The 17,816-nt window shown below is 46.5% G+C and overlaps 1 long non-coding RNA gene across 3 annotated transcripts in view; it reads right to left on the reverse strand.

The window, feature by feature from the left end:
* Window positions 1-17,816, reverse strand: part of LOC147360882 (uncharacterized) — an 83,342-nt gene that overhangs the window by 29,850 nt on the left and 35,676 nt on the right. Inside the window, exon 2 of one of the 3 annotated variants that reach the window (XR_015139454.1) lies at window positions 4,064-4,421. The exons of the other annotated variants lie outside the window; for them this stretch is intronic. This is a non-coding gene — a long non-coding RNA (uncharacterized LOC147360882). Of the gene's footprint in view, window positions 1-4,063; window positions 4,422-17,816 lie in introns of those variants that run through there. 3 annotated transcript variants of the gene reach the window in all.

Here is a 17,816-nt window from a genome sequence, read left to right on the forward strand (position 1 = left end):
TATAGCCTTGCATTACACTCCCTGGTGGCTCAGCTGGTAAAGAATCTGCCTGCAGTGCAGGAGACCCAGCTTTGATCCCTGGGTCAGGAAGATCTCCTGGAGAAGGGAACAGCTACCCACTCCAATGTTCTTGCCTGGAGAATTCCATGGACAGAGGAGCCTGGCAGACTATAATGGACTGGACTCTCAAAGATTCAGACACGACTGAGTGACTAACACATTCCTTTTATCCTTTTATTTCTTTCTCTTATTGCAAAGTGATAAATGCTTATTGCAGAAAAAAATTTTAAATATAACTAAGCAATAGGCCGGAGACGGAAATGGCACATCACTCCAGTACTCTTGCCTGGAAAATCCATGGACAGAGGATCCTGGTAGGTTGCAGTCCATGGGGTCACTAAGAGTCAGACACGACTGAGCAACTTCACTTTCACTTTTCACTTTCATGCATTGGAGAAGGAAATGGCAACCCACTCCAGTGTTCTTGCCTGGAGAATCCCAGGGACGGGGGAACCTGATGGGCTGCCGTCTATGGGGTCACACAGAGTCGGACACGACTGAAGTGACTTAGCAGCAGCAGCAGCAAGCAAATAGGATAAAATTTATGTCATCAATAATCTTATCACCCAGGTTACATTACTGTTGATATTTTGGTGAGCATCTTTTCAAGTGCAAGGATGAATGTGTGTGTATGTACACATGCTCACAAAGAGAATCATGATGTTTACACTGTTTGGAATTCATTTGCTTCCATTAACAATGTCTTAAACATCTTTCATATAAATATTCTTCTGCTACTGCATTTTAATAGCAGAACAGTTTTCTGTTGTGCAGTACTGCCTTAATTCACTTAATCAATTGCTCTTCATTCGATATTCAGGCTGACATTTCACATTTAAAACAGACATTAGTTCTGTTGATCCTCTCCACAACCTGGGAGAATTTGGGTCAAATGGAACAGGGATTGTTTGGCCAATGAACCAGCAGGGCCCATCTCATAAAGGAGGCAGGAATAAAACACTGAAGCGTCACAAGGACCATTAAGCGCTAGACTCTGTGGAACTGAACTTAAGTCGCCTTGAAGATGCCAATTTATCCCCTACCCTGCACACACGCCTTTAACTAGGCCTCCATTCATGGACCCCCAGATTAACAGGTATTGCACCATGTCACCTTAATCTCTGGGACCACCACTGATTGAGTGAGGATGGATACCTGACCCACGGGAGGCTAATCCACTGGCTGGCCAGACTCATGGCTTCTGTGCCCTGGTTCAAAAGAATGAACCAAATCAACCATAGTCTTCTCTTCCCAGGAATTGGAGCTTAGAGATTGAGGGGAAGGTTTCTGGTCATCTGTAGGCACCAGTAAGCATGAGTTTCAGGCAGGGGACCGTGTGTGGGGCCATTTGCACATCAAAGCCATGAGACAGCATTGCTCAGAGGAAGGTTGGGAAGTAAAGATAGGGTAAAAATAACAGAGAGTAGCAAATAAGGAGGGAGCAGAGGGTGGAATTGGAGATTCAGGAGCTGCCAGCTCCCTTCTCAGTTCACACCCAACCTGAAGCCCATTCATGTCTATTCCTTGCTGTATTCTTGAATCGCTTTCCCAGATACAACCTTTCTTTTGTTATTCCTTAACTTGAACTCATCTGAGTCAGTCTATTCTCTGTTAATGAAAGATTTCTTAACTTGGATATAAAGCCTACAGACCTGCATACATGGAGAAAGTCAGCAAGTGCTGGAATTGCTGGGGGAATACTCAGGGCGGAAGCGAGATATATCCTGGCCTTAGGAGGTGAGCGGGAATGGGATGGCAGCGATGAGCTGGACGACAGGCTGAGATGAAGGGACAAGCTCAGCAGGTCTAACAGAGGGTCCCTGCGAGCGCACTGGGTCTTTTCGGAAGAAGGAGGGTGACGGGCAGGAGGGGAGGAAGAGCCCCAGTGAAGATCAAGAGAGACCTCCATTTCATGGCAGAATGCCTGGACAGTGTGAAGAAACTAAATGCCCAAGGAGCAGCCCACCAGCATCACCTGAGGGCTAAAACCTAGAGAGTGCTGTTTGCTCAGTCATAGCTTAGGAATCGAGGTGGTGGGAGAGAGGGGTAGAATGATGCGTCCTGGACACCTGAGCCTCCCCCACTGCCTCAGTTTCCCCACCCTTAGGACAGAGACAGTGTCCTTCTCTTCAACCATCCACAGCTTACCTGGAATTCCTCCACAAATTACATATCAGCCCTGCTACATTCTTGCCCTGGAGCCGGGAAAAGACTGTCCAGGACTGAGGCAGAGATTTAGCACAGCTTTGTCCTTGAGAGCATTGGAAAGCTGAGGACTCAAACATTTCTGGGTGGCAATAATGTTGCAGTGGAGCATTTCTAGCAGGCAGCCAAGGAAGGTCATAACGTGTATGAGCAGGTATCGGTGGCAAGAGATAGAATGACCATGTGAGTATTACTAACAATGTGAGTTTTCCCCCTGGGAAACTGAAAACAGGTGGTGTCATGCACTGCCAATCAATCATCAATCAATCAAAACTTAAAACTTGGTTTCCAGTCCCAGATTTGCCATCATGAGCGTAGGTAAATCATTCCCCTGTCGGAATGGAGGTGGGACCAGGTAATGGTGAAGCTGTCACCCAGGGGCAACGCCCTGCTTCTCCTAGTCACCCCTGAGCGCTGGGTGGGGTTCTGGTGCAAAGCGAAAGAAGTGAATTTAAGTTGTTACTGGAAATCTCATCTCCCTCCCCCCCCATCCCTGCACTTCCCTGTGAGTCCTGGCACTCACCTGCCCACAGGAGGCAGCACGAAGCTGACCCCTCTCTTCCCAGCCCCCTCCCTTCAATTCAACTCAACCAGAAAAAAGGCTGAACCTCTATTTGGTCCCTCCACTGCATCCCATCCAAACTCCTCACTATGGGCTGCTGCAGCTGCTGCGAAGTCGCTTCAGTCATGTCTGACTCTGTGTGACCCCATAGACGGAAGCCCACCAGGCTCCCCCATCCCTGGGATTCTCCAGGCAAGAACATTGGAGTGGGTTGCCATTTCCTTCTCCAATGCATAAAAGTGAAAAGTGAAAGTGAAGTCGCTCAGTCATGTCTAACTCTTAGGGACCCCATGGATTGCAGCCTATCAGGCTCCTCTGTCCATGGGATTTTCCAGGCAAGAGTACTGGAGTGGGGTGCCATCAACTTCTCCACACTATGGGCTAGAAGGCTCCAAATGACATCTAGGACCTGTCCTGTTAGGCAGACTCCCTGGGGCAGCCATTCTACTGACAGGCTACTCTGGGTCAGACCCTTCTCCTTCCTCTAATCAGCTGAGGCCAGAGTAGCTGAGTCTCCTGTGAGAGGACATGCGGGGCTGCTCCCCAAGCCCATCATCCAGGACCCAGAAATTCAAGTGAACCGTTTCCTAGGAAACGTTCCAGGAAAAAAACCTGGTCGTGGAATGGGAAGGGGGACCAGTGTGCAGCACTCAGCCCAGTCCCATGGAGGGGCTCTGACTCCACTGGGGGCTCTGGGGAGGCATCAGAGTTGCCTGAATTGTGGGTGTGGGGCAGACAGGGCAGGGTGTCTAGACCCCCACACCCATCAGTCGGTCCACACTTCTGGGTCTCCGGGCACCCTGGACCCAAGTGAAGGTGGTCAGTCTACCAGGAGAGAGGCATCAATGCTGGATGCCGATGGGTGTGAGCAGACCGCTGCATGGTGTGCAGCACTGGGTCCATGTGAACTGGAGGTGGTCACAAAGGCCATGGTGGGGGTCTTCCTTCTTCCTTTGCAGGGAGACTCTGGAAGCTCCCTGAGCTTGCGGCGTGGTCTGGGAGCTTGTTACATCTGATCTGTGATGGAGCAGCACTGGGGACATCGATAGCGGCTCACGGAGGAAACCACATGGCTGTCTCATCCCTGCTGGGATGGAAACAGAGATCCTCCAGCTCCAGGCGACTCTGCTCCTTCCTCATCAGAGGATGTGCAAGGACCACGCTTCCTTCCCTCCCCCCAAGCCCTCCTCCTCAACCTCTGTTTCTGTTGGAACAACATCATTCACAACAGCCAGGTGGGTGTTCATTGAACCTTTTCTTCCGTTTTCTTTTCTATGCACAGATAATTATGTGCATCAAGTTGCCATGCAGGGGTAAATATTGTAATTTGGCTTCAGGGATATTAGGCATAACGTGGTTTTTGTTTCCTCTGCCTCACCGGCTAAACAGAGAGCATGGCATCTCCTCCTGGAGGGGCTTGGACTACAAATACGGCTTTTTATATAAAAAAAAAAAATCTTTTCTGAGCCCTGCGGTGCATCCTTCATGTTCTGAATAGCAGCATCATTGTGACATCCGGTGGTGGGCAATTCAGCTGGTGAGTCATGCGCCAACGAGATATACGCTCCAATACCATCATGTGATGACAGGCAGCCTGCAATCAAGCGATCAAATGTGGGACTTTTATTAGCAGATTAAACAAGAAGCTTTCTCCAGAGGCTTCTAAATCAACAGAGCCCATGGTTATTGCCCACTCACATTATACTCAAAGAATGCTAGGCATCATTTACATATGAATCCTCACCTAGCTGCTCCAGGAGAGGAGAAAGCAAGTCACAGCAGGCTGACTTCTCTCCCTAGGCTGGAGGAGAGCATTCTAACCTAGCAAACAAACTGAGGTTGCCTGATGTAACAGGGCCACCGAGTGAATGGGGCTGGATTCCAGTTCAGGGCTGGGCCTGTGCTTCATGGACATCTCCTTGGGATCTATCTTGAGATCTCTATGAATTAGTGTGGAGCTTGGGTACCAAAGGAGCTCCTGGTTCTGGCTCTGGAAGGTGGCATGGGCGTCTCCCCAGTGGATGCTCTGAAGGTCACCTCTATCAACCCTAAAACTGAGAATAAATCAAAAGTGGACTTCTATTCCCTCCAAACCTGCCAGAAAATTGGGCAAGGGTGACTGAGCAGCTTGGGGCCATGAATGGCTTTTATAATATTCGCTCAGAATAACATTACGGGGTGCCCAGGAGCTGTGCATGCACGTGGTTCATCCTCTGTGATGTGACTGGAAGTGGGAAACAAGAAGGGTGACCCGGGACTTCCCTGGTGGTCCAGTGGTTGTGACTCCTGCTGGTAATGCAGGGGGCATGGGTTCGATCCCTGGCCAGGGAACTAAGATCTCACATGCTGCACGGCGCAGCCAAAAAAGAAAGAAAAAAGTGTGGCCCTTCCTCTCTGCACTGAAGGCTGACTTCTGGCAGGACAGCAGGGAGGGGATTTCAGCTGAGGATGTCAGCTTAAGTGTGTCTGTCCTGGTGCCCAGCTGTGTGCCTGGACCAGTGACCTCTCGTTCAGTTTCCCGAGTCTTGAAGCCAAGAGTGCTTTTCTCTAGGAACTGGCTTGCAGAGAGCAGAGAACGTTTACACTAAGGTTTAAGGGATGCTGTGATTTAAAAAGAAAAATTAAGGTGCCTGGGAGGAAAAGTAAACACATTATTTTAAAGCTAATTAAACAGGCTTTATGTAGTACCTGCCAGGTGCAATGGATCGAAGGGAATGTACAGTTTAATAAATCTCCAATTTCAGGGGGTTTATGATCCCAGAGGGTAAAGCAGTTTGGAGTGCGATGATGAAAAGCAGAACATGGGAGGTGAGAGGCGCCTGCACACAGGCTCAAGTGCGCGGCCACAGAGTGCTGGGCGCCGTCCCCAGCAGTGGCTGACAACAGCCTCTGACAGAGCCTCTGTCAGAGCAAATGCTTCTGCATGCTTCCTGCGGTCCCAGCACCACCACGAGGACCTCACCTCTGCTCACTCGTGAAATCTTCACATCCGTGCCATAAAGAGGTGCCACCATCATCACCACTTCACAGGTGACCAAAGTGAAACACAAAGGGGAAGCAGAGCACCCTCCCGTCCTACCCAGGACCACCTTCTCTATAGGACTTCATGGCCCTTTTTTGTCTTGTTACTTCTCTTGCCGCTGTGGCACTCAATTACATCAGCTTGGGCTGCACACAGCAATTCAATTCAACAAGGCTGTGTCAGATTTCAAGGCTCTATCAGATTTCAGGGCAGTGCGGCATCAGTAAGGACCATGGCAGGGGCCCCACCCTCGAGGAATCTATAATCCAGCAACAAAGATGACCTTGGATATAGACTCAAATCAAATTCACAGTGGAATGCCCCATGTGCTGAGAAAAGGGAAGGACCGTTTACTGTTAAGGATGGATTTGAAATGATAACCAGATATGGTGTATCTTTTTACACCATATCTTTTTAAACAAGTGATGTTGGGTTTTTTCATGATCATGAAAGTAGGAACTCATTGGAAAATATAGGGAGGATAAAGAAGAAAATTGAAATTATGCATAATCTCACCAACCAGAGAAAAACATTATTATATGTTGATGTATTTCATTCCAATCTCTTCTATCTGCAAATTAAGGCTTGTTAGAAAAAATAGCAATAGAATAGTACTGTTTATGTGATTTTGTATCAACATTTTATCATAAGCATTTTCCATTGTCACTAAAAGTTGTTTGACATATAATCTTTAAAGGCTATATGACACATAATTTTTAAAGTTTACATAACATGCTCACGCATGGACATGCCATAATTCACCAGTCCATTTTACTGTTGTTGGCTGTTTACATTTTTGCCAGGTTTTGCTAAAAACAATGCTGCAATATGTACTGTGGATGTTGTTTTTCTCAAATCTTGCGTGGAATCTGCCTTCTGTAAAAATGGTTAAACATTTGTAAGAAATTACAAAATGTCTAATGAAACCTTATTTGTTCTGATATTGACATTGCTGCTCTAAGAAAGCCAGGTGTCCTAGACCATGGAGGAACCAACCCAGTCTCGTGCGCCCAGGAGAATCTGCCTTCTCAGGCCTCATGCCATCTTATTGGGTCCACTGGCCAGCCGGTAGATGCAGGGCCACCCTCCCGTCACCATCTTGCCATATAGTAGCCAAGTGGTTCCCAGCATCTCCACTTCTATCCCAAATATCAACGGCCAAGTAAAAAATGTTTCCTTTGGCCAATACTCTCCCAAATCCTTAGAAATGAGGCTTGTTGGTCCACTTTGAGTTACATGTCCAGCGTATATTGTTTGATAGTCATGAAGGTCAAGGAGATGAAAATTCTGGCTGGGCAGACCTGTGTCTTAAAGAGTTTCCAGCTATGCCACTTTTACGTAAACAAATAGTAAAATGGGCTAGCCTGGAGCAGATACAACCACCAGTCTCTTGGGATAATCCTAACCACACCTCAAATTCAATATGCCTCCAAATACATCTGTCTTCTCTGCCAAAGCACGTGCTTTCTCCTGTGTCCCCTTGTCCCTGGAAGTCATCATTACATGTGGGAGACCCTGGGCATCAGCTCACCTTGATCCTATTTATATCCCACCCCCCACCTCATGGTGCAGTGGTAAGGAATCCACCTGCCAATGCAAGAAACGCGAGAGAGACAGGTTTAATCTCTGAGTCAGGAAGATTCCCTGGAGTAGGAAATGGCCCCCTGCTCCAGTATTCCTGCCTGGAAAATTCTATGGACAGAGGAGCCTGGTGAGCTACAGTCCACAGGGTTGCAAAGAGGCGGACACGACTGAACACACACATACACTCTTTGCTTGCGTCCACATCAGAGTCTATGAAAGCTAAAAACTTAATCTCCAGTGACTCTCACTGCTGTGTGTAGTCATGCAAACACTACTGGCCAATAATATATAAGCAAGTGATGCTTGGAGCTATTGCAGCCATCTTATAAGGACCAGAGTCATACACTAAGGAAGGAAAAGCACAGAGAAGGGCCCTGGGTCACAGAAGATGTCTCACTATGCTGAACTAGTCTGAACTGCCCACCTCTAGGTTTCCTGTCACATGAGACAACTAAGCCTCTACTTTCTAAAGTCATCATTGTTTGCCATCAAATGTAATTCCTAAGAGATACACCCTCCTCCCAGTCACTAGAGAACCTCAGAGTTTCTTCGTCACTTCGCACAGTTACTCCTCATCACTGCTCAGTCACCTAGCACTATGGATTTTACTTCTCTGGGGAAAAACTAAAAGCCACAATAAACCAGTTGTGTGTCAGCCATGCATGGTGGTACTTTATGGTATTAGCAGACCAAATATGGACTTGGTGGGAGGTTGTTAAAAAACAGACTCAAGTTGTAGACGAGTAATTAACTACAATTATTTTGCTAGAAAGTGTTAAGGTCCTTGCCATGTTTGAAATGTTAAAATGATTCAGTTATTGTTTTTGCTCAGTCACTCAGTCGTGTCCAACTCTTTGTGACCCCATGGACTGCAGCTCATCCTCGGTCATCCCCTTCTCCTCTTGCCTTCAATCTTTCAAACTTTATTTCAATAAAAATTTTTAAAAATATTATTGAATAATAATAGCATCTCTAGCTGTGTGAAACAGAACAAAATATGACTTATAACTCAAACTGCCTTTTAAAGAGAATGGATCCTGTTAGGAGAAGCTCTTTGTCTGCCCTGGATGTAGAAATGCTTTGTGATGCTCTTTTAGGAGCATAAGCTACAGGCCACTGAGTGACCTTGCTTAGTGGAGGGGAAACTCTGGGGGAAAGGGAGGACAAGGGGAGGACTCCGTGTGCTGTGGGAAGGGCAGGTCATGGAGGAGCCCCAGGCAGCTGAGTGTTTGGAAAGGACTTTGAAGAAAAGGAATGAAGACACGGAGGATTAAATTGTTTGTGGTGTGATCCATTAGACAATGACTCGCCAGCTGTTTAGGATTTCCCTGGTGGCTCAGACCATAAAGCAACTGCCTACAATGTGGGAGACCCGGGTTAGATCCCTGGGTTTGGAGGATCCCCTGGAGAAGGAAATGGCAACCTACTCCAGGACTCTTGCCTGGAAAATCCCATGGATGGAGGATCCTGGTAGGCTGCAGACCATAGGGTTGCAAAGAGTCGGACACAACTGAGTGACTTCACTTTTTTTTCCCCAGCTCTTTAGTAATATCCTCCAAGGTTTTGTGTGAGTGACTCAGATGGTAAAGAATTTGCTCACTGTGCAGGAGACCCGAGTTCAATCCCCGGGTCAGGAAGGTCCCCTGGAGGAGGAAATGGCAACCCACTCTAGTATTCTTGCCTGGAGAATCCCACGGACAGAGGAGCCTGGTGGGCTGCAGTCCATGGGGTTGCAAAGAGTCGGACATGACTGAGCGACTAACACTTTCATTTTTTAAAAAATTTATTTATCTTTAATTGGAGGATAATTACTTTACAATTTTGTGTTGGTTTCTGCCATACAGCAATGTGAATCAGCCATAGGTATACATATGTCCCCTTCCTCTTGAACCTCCCTCCTACCTCCCATCCCATCCCACCCCTCTCGGTTGTCACAGAGTACCGATTTGAGCTCTGAGTCATACAGCAGATCCCCGCTGGCTGGCTATTTACATGTGGTAATATACATGTTTCCATGCTGCTCTCTCCATTCATCCTACTCTCTCCTTCCCCCACTGTGTCCACAAGTCTGTTCTGTATGTCTAGTCTCCACTGTGGCCCTGCAAATAGGCTCATTGGTACCATCTTTCTAGAGTCCATATATATGCATTAATATACAATATTTGTTTTTGTCTGTCTTACTTCACTCTGTATAATAGGCTCTAGGAGAAGGCCACTTTTAAACTGAAGAAGGGATCATTTCTCCCCTGGACAAGCACAAGGAAAAAAATATTTGATGCAACAAGGCAATGACCCCAGTGAAAGAAGGTCACCAGAATTTGAGCACACCTGGAACTCACAGGCATCTCGGGGTGGTCTTGGGATTTCAACAAGCCACGGGTTTGGCTTTAAAATTTTAAATTTTAAATAATTTTAAATAAATTTCAAGCTCTGGGAAGCCCCAGCTGATATAAAGTCTTTATGTGATAAAGAGATGACTGTGTTCTTGAATAACACACACCCTGCAAAAGATATATGTGAGCAGATAAGCCATGTAGCAGACCAGCAAATGTTTTTATTTACTATCTTTCTTCTTTATCAAATTCTCAGTAGCCAAAACACATGGATGAAAGACAACGAGATGAAAAATATAAAAATTTGAATCGAGAGCCCTGTAGGGAAAATGTAGGAGGAATTCTGATAGGAGGTCCAGAGGGAAGGATTAGAGAAGATGGCAAGGAATAAATAATCAAAGAGATGTGAAGAGAAAATTCATCTGTACTGAAAAACAGCATGCATCTTGAGATTTAAAGAAAATGCTAAGCACGATAACTTCACAAGCATGATAACTTTAAAATCACATCTAGACCTATGCTGGTAATTTTCTAGCCAATAAGGATGAAGAGGAAGATTCTAAAAGCTCCCAAGAGAAAAACATCTCTTAAAAAACAAGAACGTAAGGGCCATAAAGATCTTATGCCAGACATAATCTCCAGTGCCATGAAAAAATGATATATCTGACTATATAAAGACTACAGATTCCTGCCCTTTGCTATTTACTGAAATCTAAAATAAGACAAAACTTTATATCTATTTGAGACATATATATGTAACTAGATTTAAAAGTCTTGAAAAGGATACCAAGCAAGCTTAATTGGGTGCACCTCTGGAGGAAGGAGGGGGATGACATGGAAAGAATTTTCACTGTTTTTATTGTGTATTCATCTCCATTTCAATTATTGAAATGCTGCCCTATGACTTGAAGCTTTTTTAAAATATATTAAACTCATAAAAACAGAATTCCCTTTGCAAAATAACAGATGAGGAACTGCTTACTTAATTTCATCATTGATTCATTTATTCTGCCCATATTGACTGGCCACCTACTATGTGCCAGGCACTATTTTAGGCACTAAGAATACAGTTGTGAACAAAACAGACAAAAGCTCCTGCTGTTGTGGTGCTTTATACTCTAATTAGTAGAGGTATTGGCTTCCCAGGTGGCATTAATGGTAAAGAACTTGCCTGCCAATGCAGGTGACATAAGAGACACAGGTTAGATCCCTGGGTCAGGATGATCCCCTGGAGAAGGGAATGGCAACCCACTCCAGTCTTCTCACCTGGAGAATTCCATGGGCAGAGGAGCCTGGCAGGCTACAGTCTATGGGATAGCAAAGAGTTGGACACAACTAACGCGACTTAGTACACATGTATGCCAGAAGAGACTCCCCAAGCCTCATTCTTTCTCTCTCTCTCTGCCTTGTTGGGGCTCAGCGAGAGGTGGCTGTCTGCAACCCAAGGGTGAGCTCTCACCAGCCACAGACCCTGCTGGCATCTTGATCTTGGACCATCAGTCTCTGGAACTTCGAGAAAAATATTTCTGTTGTTTAAGCTGCTCGGTCTGCAGCTTTTGTTATTTTGCTATGGTATCTGCAAACTGACTGGCACAGACAACAGCAAGCAGAGTTTTATAGAGCAATATACTCCTAGATGCACGTTAGGCATTTTATGTCTGTTATATCCCAACAGAAAATGTAAAGGATAAAATAAAAGAATGCCTCCAGCATCACCAAGGAGGAACACCTGAACCAGGTAAACAGCTGACATTTCTGGATCCTCTCTTGGATCTGGACACTGGGTCCCAGCTGAGCTGCTGCCAGGAAACAGGGAGCCGGGCCAGCCTGAACTCCCAGAAGAATTCTGGGCTGGAGCAGGATGGAGAACAGGGAGGGTCCTGCTACTGAGAGTCAGCCAGGCCTTCTTTTTCCCTTGGGCAATGGAGGATGGAGGAGGTGGCCCAGCTGGGAGGGCAGAACAGGGCAGGAGATGACCTCTGCACCCTGCCCAGGCCAGTGGTCGTGGTCAAACCCTGGTGACCCCGCCTTCTGTCCCCACAGTGCTTGGTCTACCAAGTGCCACATGACTCTGAAGGCAGAGCTGTTGGTGGACAGCGAGACCCACCCAGATGCTCGTGAGCTGGGTGTATGAGAGACGCTGTGTGATGCAGAGTTAGCACCAAGAGTGGAATGATTCCAGTGGACATTCATTACCTGGTCTGTGGCTTGAAAGAAACATGCTCCCCTTTCCTGTTTTGCTTTCAGAACCTTGGTATATTTCATTTTCTGGCCCCAACCTGACCACATAACAGCACTTTTGACTTGAAACTGCTTTCCAGGAGAACTTCTTGAGCAATCCTGAGACAGGTTGGGACCTGAGACCCTTTGCTTACACCTGGACACACCTCTCCTCCAGCAACAAAATGCAAAGAAACTGTATGGGACTGAAAATAACTGTGCATGCACACTTGGGGCTAATTCTGGACCCAAAAGATACAAAGAGACAGTGAAAAGAAAACTCAACTGCCACTTCTGAGGAGCCTGGATCAAAAACAAGGTGTCAAAAGCAAAAGCAGAGTGCTATGCATGCCCTCAGCACACAATACCACCAGAGGGGTAGGCAAACCACTGACGCTGTCCCTCCAGCCACCTCTGACACACCCCTACCCTCATCCCAAATAAGGAATCAACTTGCCCCACCTCTGGGAGTGAGCAAAGAGCCTGTTAACTTCTCGCTCCCCTCTCCCCACCCTGGCTGCAGCAGGGCCCCCAATAAAGCCTTGCCTGAATTTCCTGTCTAGCTTCTTGTCTATTTCTATTGATTGGGGAAAGCCAAGAAATTGGGTCAGTAACAATCCTAATAAAACTTTATATCTATGCTTTTCATATGTACTCTCACTTCTAAAAATGTGAAATGACTTCCAACCAAAAATTAAAGAAAAAAATTAACTTATTCATTTAGAAAATATTTGTTGATAATAAATGTTGATAAAAGGAAAGGCTCTGCATCCAAATCTAGAGATCTACAGAGAGTGATCATTTACTTAAAGATTCACGGCTAAGTTTCTCTGTGCCTTTAGGAGTTTATTGATTATTAGCTAGGTGAAATATGAAGGGGATTAAAGATGGAAAAAGTAAATTAATACCAGATTGAGACGAACTGAGATGAAAACATTACTGATCAATGAGAAAACGAGATGCTATTTTCAATAGGTTCATTTACACATTTTTTCAGAATACATTTTGTGAAAAGTGTGGTATAACTATGTACAAACGATCCCTTCCCATCAAGTGAACAGTCCTTGATAGTCTTATATGAAAAGGAAAATAGTTTCACTTTATTAATGTAACTGAATTTAGTTACATTATTTCCTATGAATCATCATTAGGAGACAACAGTATGAAGCTATGAAAATCACTTGAAGTATCCTCCATAAAGAATTATACTTTCTCCACTGTTCCCAACAACGGGTGTAGACCTCCTGTTACAGTCTAGCTCGAACTGATGCTGTGAAAGTCAGAGGTTGTGTGAATAAGGATAAATACTCTATTTTGGTCATTTCCCTAAATTTCTTCCTACCGATGTTAGTGAACATAAGAAGAAGATGTGCCAAGGGTTAAGTACTTCTGGTGAAACCAAGTTAGAGGCTGTTTTATTGTAGGGTGTCTCAAAGACCAGATGCACTGAGACGCACGCTGAGTCTTACGATGGGAATGCGTTGTGTGGTGTAGCCCCAGCTAACCTGCTCTGAGGGCAACCTTCATGGAGCATCTTGCAGACTAGTGGTCTATCAGAACACATCCCCCAAAAAAACACTCTTCTGTCTGAAAATATCAGGAAAGACAGTTGTTATAAGAAAAATGCCCTTCACCTTGGGCTCACTCTGCTGTGCGTGGCCACCATGCTTCCTGACATTACAGGACAGAGTGCAAGGCTGTCTTTTCTGGGACACCCTGGTTTCCAGTTCAGAGGCTGTGAGGCACGAAGTGGGATGTGTCTACTTGTGTTCTCCGTAGCATCGCCTAACTCTGACCTCTATCCTCTAAGTTTCACGTTTGACTTGCAGGGTGTCTGTGCAGGGGTTACAGGGATTCCTGCGGTTGGCAAGAGACTCAGGCTACACACAGAGGTGAGAGATGGGGGCAAGGGTGGGGCCAGAGGTCCATCCTGCCCTTAGAGGTTGGCTGAGGGCACTAGCAGGGCAGGGATCCAGGCAGCAGGGAAACCCAGAGGAGGAGGGCTCAGCAGACCGGCAGGGACAGTGAACAGGAGATGGTCATGACATGTTAGTTTCAGCTATGGTTCTGCAGTGATAACAAACAAAGCTAAAGTCTCCCTGTTTTAGCACAACCACAGTTTTACCTCTCACTCATCCCACAGCATGAGATGAGCCAGTGGCTTCGTGAGCAGCTCTTCTCCATGAGGTGACTCCAGGGCCCAAATCCTTCACTTTAGGATGCTGCCATCTTAGCCACGTGGTTTCCATGGTTACTGAGGAGGAGGGAAGGAGACACAAACCACCTAACGCCATGAGCTGGAAACTTTGGAATGAAAATCCACAACCATAACTCCACGGCCCCATCCATTTAGCCAGTCTGCACTTTTCCAGGATCCAGACGTTGACCAGCACTTAGGAAATACTCGATAAAGTCTTGTTGACTGAACAGTGCAGGGTTGCTGGTTTTCAACTAAATGTATTGACTTTCCTATTTCCCTCAAACACGGAGGATATAATTCCAAAAGAAAGCAGTGGACCCTCCGAGCAGGCGATTTCATGGGAAGTTCAAGCAGGCACACTAATTGTGGGGCCTCCCACGAAGAAGACCTACTGGGTTGTTAGCTCTTTCTCTGACTCTTCAGAGCTTGGACAGACAGGCCCACTTACCCATCCTCCAGCAAGTCCCCTGCACCCTGCATGTGCTGCAAAATCTCTGCCAGCTGCTCTTCGGTGGCATACATGAGCTCACCCCCACCACCACCACTAATGGGAATAACTTACAGCAACAAACAAGGGAAAACAGAGATTCGAGAGTTTTCTATTCAATACACAACCATGCTTAGAAGTTAATAAATGTAAAAGGTTGAGAAAATTGAGCATGAGATTAAGGAATGTGACTGTTTCTCAAAACCCAGAGTATGATGAGCTCGTCCACTACAACTGCCCAAGGACTGAGAAGCTGGTACGACCTGAAGCTCTGGCTCATACATTGAGCAGATTTCCCCCACCATCCCCATGACCCAGGGAAAATTCAATCATATCATAATTACTCTTGACCAAGGTGAATGGGAGTGGGGATGGAGAAGCAGCAGAAAAGCACCCACAGTAAAGAGCTGTTTTCTTGGGAGCCCCCTGGGGCTTTTTTATCCTAACAAATGATGTTCATCACTGTACTAATCTAAGAAGGCATTTTTCCGTTTTAAAGGCAGGGTTTCCCAGAGCGCAAGCTCTGCAGTAATTTGATGGAGGTCTCACGCTGTCACAATTAGCATGACCGAGTGATTTTCCAATTTTCAGAATGCCTTGGCAAGAAGGAAAGAATAAAACCCATGCCCAAGCTTACGGCTAAGAAATAATCACAAGGAGTGCTATTCCCATCACTGCCTCCCTCTTAGTCTTAGGTGGTCTGCAGAGCCTGGTCTCTGAGACTCTAGGCAATGTCTCAGGGTGGTCCAGGCTCTGCAAAAGGACTTCCTCTCCTGCCCGCTCCTGGTTGAGACAGATCAGCACAGACATCCCTGGGTGTACCCCCCTAGGGTTTCCCTTAGTTTGCAGGGACTCACTCAGCCTCCTCAGGCAGATGTTCATTGCTGAAGCTCCAGTGCCTGGCATGGTGGCTGGGGCACAGTATGGACTCAACCAATATTCACTGAATTAAACAATCGAGTGTTTGATGCCCTCCACACAGGGGTATAGTGTTTCGCTTGTGGCTCGGCTGGTAAAGAATCTCCCTGCACTGCGGGAGACCTGGCTTTGATCCCTTCGTTGGGAAGATCCCCTGGAGAAGGAAAAGGCTACTCACTCCAATATTCTGGCCTGGAGAATTCCATGGACTGTCCATGGGGTCGCAAAGAGTCAGACATGACTGAGCGACTTTCACTTCACTTTCACACAGGGTAATCAGAGAAACATGGCTAACGATCCCTGCCTTCAAGGCTCTTACAAGCTCGCTGGAGAGATGAGGACAAACACAGGGCATCTACCGTTTTCCCAAACCACGCAAGGTAGCGGCTGTTCCAGGGCTGAAGACCTGCGTGATGTAACAGTCGTTGGCGCAACCTTCACCAGCAAATCACTGGCCCACGCTCCCCCTTCTACTTCAAAGATGGCCGAGCCCGGCCTCCTGGGGACAGGAGACGCCTCCCCTCTCCCACCGCTCATTCTGCAGTCCCCAGCCCCACTCCCACTGTGCTGAAACCCCTGTCCTCCGGGCCTCAGCCACTGCAGTGGTCACCAAGAATGCCCCCTCCCCTGTGACTCCTTCCACGATCAGACCTAGTCCCTGGCAGCCTTGGGAATCAGAGTCTTACACAGCCCTTAGCCAAGCTAACTGTTCTGCCACTGGATTGGGTTATTTTAGTTTATTCCACTTCCTCTTTTACTCTTAAAACATGGTGTACATCCCCTTTGTTTTTAATTAATTTATTTTTTAATTGAAAGATAATTGCTTTACAGAATTGTGTTGCTTTCTGTCAAGCGTCAACATGAATCAACCATAGGTATACATATGTCCCCTCCCTCCCCTTTGTTTTGACAGAAAACAAGTCTGCATCCCTCTTAAGACCCACCCTTCCCTCTCCATATAGTCAAAGCTATGATTTTCCCAGTAGTCATGTATGGATGTGAGAGCTGGACTATAAAGAAAGCTGAGCGCCAAAGAATGGATGCTTTTGAACTGTGGTGTTGGAGAAAAATCTTGAGAGTCCCTTGGACTGCAAGGACATCCAGCCAGACCATCCTAAAGGAAATCAGCCCTGAATATTCATTGGAAGGACTGATGCTGAAGCTGAAGCTCTGATACTTTGGCCACCTGATTCAAAGAACTGACTCCTTGGAAAAGACCCTGATGCTGGGAAAGATCAAATGCAGGAGGAGAAGGGGACGACGGAGGATGAGATGGTTGGATAACATCACCGACTCAATGGACATGAGTTTGAGTAAGCTCTGGGAGTTGGTGAAGGACAGGGAAGCCTGGCGTGCTGCAGTCCATGGGGTTGCAAAGAGTTGGACACGACTGAGTGACTGAACTCCCTCTCCGCCAATCTGTAGGCCCTAGGCTAGGTGTAAGCTTTTCAATGTCTCTTTAGAGGGTAAATACCAACCCTTGGCCACAAAGCCCATATCTTTATTGAAAACCCTGAGCGCAGGTGTTGGGAGTCAGCTCAGCAGCTTAGGGGCACCCCCTCTGTGGTTCTGTCTTCTCCGGGTCCCAGGAGACCAGCCACAGCCTCAGCATCACGTCCTCATTCAGCTGTTTTTAAGGGCAGAAGGTACAGACCCTTCTGCCCACACAGCTCTCTCTTACTGGGGAAGCGGGCTATCCCCCAGCCCTCCGGAAGGCCTCCCTCCACCAAAAGAAACAAGATGGTGATTCTGTTGGCAAGGAAGGTGGGTGAACGTGAGTCAACAACAGCGTCTGCCACCATCAGCCAGGGTGTCTGTGGCCACAGGTGAGGATCGTCTCTTTAGTAGTACTTTTTTCTTATTTTCTTTTTTTTTTTTTTTTTTTTGGTGGGAGTGGGGAGCTCTTTTGGTGTTAATGTAAACAGTGACACTTTTCTTTTTATAAAATGATTAAGCTGATGTCTTTTAAAAAAAATTACATTGGCTGAAACAGTATTAATTTATTTTATTGTAAAACAAGACTGGTGCTTTGAACTTTGTTAACCAAGAGAAGGGGGAATCGGGGTAAGAAATTAGTGATATTGGATGGATGGCTGCCTGGCCAGGAGCTTCTAGAGGGAAGAGGAGGACTAACGGAGTGGCAGTTCCCCCAAGGGGAACTTGGATATCCCTTAAAGACACTGAATTTTACCGTGGCATTGGAACACTTGGCAAAGAAAGCAGGA

The sequence above is a fragment of the Bos grunniens genome, chromosome 13 (genome assembly GCF_055505025.1).
Source record: "Bos grunniens cultivar Pamir isolate PY7600 chromosome 13, Bosgru_T2T1.0, whole genome shotgun sequence".
In the NCBI taxonomy this organism is placed as follows: Eukaryota; Metazoa; Chordata; class Mammalia; order Artiodactyla; family Bovidae; genus Bos; species Bos grunniens.